Source organism: Centruroides vittatus, unplaced genomic scaffold, assembly GCF_030686945.1.
Source record: "Centruroides vittatus isolate TY-2023 unplaced genomic scaffold, ASM3068694v2 contig_397, whole genome shotgun sequence".
Taxonomy (NCBI): domain Eukaryota; kingdom Metazoa; phylum Arthropoda; class Arachnida; order Scorpiones; family Buthidae; genus Centruroides; species Centruroides vittatus.
This window is the reverse complement of record NW_027122212.1, coordinates 95,592-98,238: the sequence shown is the minus strand read 5'-3', so window position 1 is coordinate 98,238 and position 2,647 is coordinate 95,592. Positions and strand designations below refer to the sequence as shown.

The following is a 2,647-nucleotide window of genomic DNA, read 5'->3' as shown; positions in this document are numbered from 1 at the left end:
GCGAACAGAATAATAATAAAGGGAAAATAGACAAAATATTCTTATTTCTTCAATTGTAAAAAGAAATTTAATTTGAATATTCTATTTACAAAAAGAGAATTTTAATTAAAATTTTATATTGTTTAATATTTTAAAATTTGTAAAATTATATCTACTTAAAAACATATATATATATATTTTCTAATCTATAACATTAAAATGATCGAATATGGTAATAAATAAATTAATGTAATTATTTCAATCAGTTAATCAAATTTTTTTAAAAATAATTGTTTAATTATTTTTAGTTTAATTAATTAATTTAATATAAAAATTAAACCAATTAAAGTAAAATTTTAAACATTTTTCTCTAAAAAACCTAAAAAATAAATTTAAACCAAAAAAAAAGTGTTAAGTACAGTATATTTAGTGAAAATCTAGAAAATTTTCATTGATATTTTATATTTTTATGATAAACGATTAAAATTTTAATTGATTTTTACATTTCATTTATACTTTTCTCCTCTCGATTTTAATTAAATTTGAAAAGAAAATTTAGCAAAAACAAAAAAAAACTTGTAAATGCAATTAAAACAGTTTTAAACGACTAATTATTTATTTAATTCTATTTAAATTAATACTTTAAAAATTTTATTATATACTTTTTTAACGTATGATAAATGAAATTACCAGCATTTTTTCTGCTCATTAAAAATGATTCGTATGAACTTAATGAAAATTAATGAAATTTTTTCTTGTTTTAAATCTTCATTTTGCCAACTTAGAATAAATTTTTAAGCATTAAAAATCGTAAATTTAGAAATTATGGGTTTTACTTAAATTAAACCAACGAATATTTTAAATTAACAAGTTTAAACTTTAAAAATTTTTTAAAATATAATATAATTTAATAAAATTCTAATTTATTTTTATATAAAGAATCATAGATAAAACATAAAATTAGTTCCATAAATATTTTATTGTCATAGACTCTGTTTAATGGTCTCCAGTCGAAGCTTGCTTATTCTACGTCAGACTTCATTACGCAAATAAAATTAATTAATAAATGACCACGTAATTATCGGCGGGAGCATTAATTATTTCTAATTTAGTAGGATTTATAGGAATTAATTGATAATCGAACTTGATTTTATCGTTTAAGAAGCTGTAGTTTGCAGATAAATGTCTCCTACTAAAAATCATGTGACATCTATCTTCATATTCGCATAATATACGATAATATGGACGATAATAAGGAGCAGCAATGGAAATAAGGGGACGATGAACACTAATTATGAGTTTGGACCACTCTCTTGACAGCTTGGACTGCATCACAGCATTGAAACAAATTATACCGGTTAACAGAATTGCCAAGAGAACGATTATGATTATAAGGATCATGGTTACAATCTAAACGATCTGCAAGTAGATAAATTGATTATATCACGATTAAAAGCTAATTAAATATATCAAACTGGTTACTTACTCGGGTATCATCGTGTAAAAACGATGATATAAAACTGCATTAATGATAAAATAGAAAATTTCTAATACTACAGCTGCTAAATTTAAACAAAAATGGGACGTCGCAGGCGGATTTTACGTCGTGGGGATAACAAACAGGTGGTGGGAATTTGTCACGTGCGATATGAATTAATTTGTTGATAAATTTGAATAATATTGAACTTTATATATAAACTTATATATATATTATATTAAATATTTATAAGTAATTTAAAAATATAATTATTTGTTCCGCTAACATATGAATACGTGTTGAGATTCTTGCGCGTACACGTCGTTGCGTCACTGTAGCTTCGGCATATTGTCTCAAATAGACACCACATTTTGCATAAGAAATTAATGTATCGGTAGAAAACAGCTTGAAATTGAAGAAATAATGAATAACTTGTAGTTTTAACTTATTAGATCGTTCCTGCTTGGAGACTTTGTACAGATTATAGAGCATTTTTCGTAACGTAACAGCTACCCGAGCCGAGCACCGTTACGTGTTCGTAGTATTTACAGATACGTAACACCCGAGCGTAACGTAATCCACTCGGTGCTCCGTTCGGAGACAGCTCCCTGCAAAGTATCACGCCAAAACATTTTTTTTTTTTTTAAACACTTTTGGCTCTTTCCGTTCTATTAGTACTAAGAGGGCCTTCTTAATCATACCCATCGTGGATTCGGCCAAGCCCACAATGGTGGCCACCGAGTTGGGAGAAACGGCTCCGATATACCGGATAGACCATTTAAAAAAAGATTTTGGGTATTGTTTTCCCGGACTGATCCCGGGTCACCCAGAACGTCAGGCTGACGCTATAACGTCTCGTTTATACGGCCATCATTCCGAAACTTTAAAGGCTCGAGTCGAGGCTCGGCTTGAAACATTGTTATGTCACAGAAAAAAATCTATAGTCTATACATGGCTTTAGCATTTTTATAAGTTATACGGTAAAGATTTTACAAGTTTAGAATTACTGTAAATAAATAGGTTCGCTCGGTGTTACATCATGTATACAGTTGTCAGATGTATCGTACTGACAACTCTGATTTATAAATGTAATATACTGTAGTTTTTAACTTTATAGTTTTGTTCACGTATTGTTTTGAGTGTAGGTCTGGGTGATAACGTTATGGCTCTTTATTAACCAAAAAACTATTA

At 27.8% G+C, this 2,647-nt stretch overlaps 1 long non-coding RNA gene across 1 annotated transcript; it reads right to left on the bottom strand.

Moving 5' to 3' along the window:
- Positions 1-939: 939 nt before the first annotated feature.
- On the bottom strand, positions 940-1,580 carry LOC136976207 (uncharacterized). The gene is made up of 2 exons (XR_010880891.1): positions 1,466-1,580; positions 940-1,398 (listed from the first exon to the last, which is right to left on the bottom strand). It is a non-coding gene; the product is annotated as an uncharacterized lncRNA (long non-coding RNA).
- Positions 1,581-2,647: the final 1,067 nt, after the last annotated feature.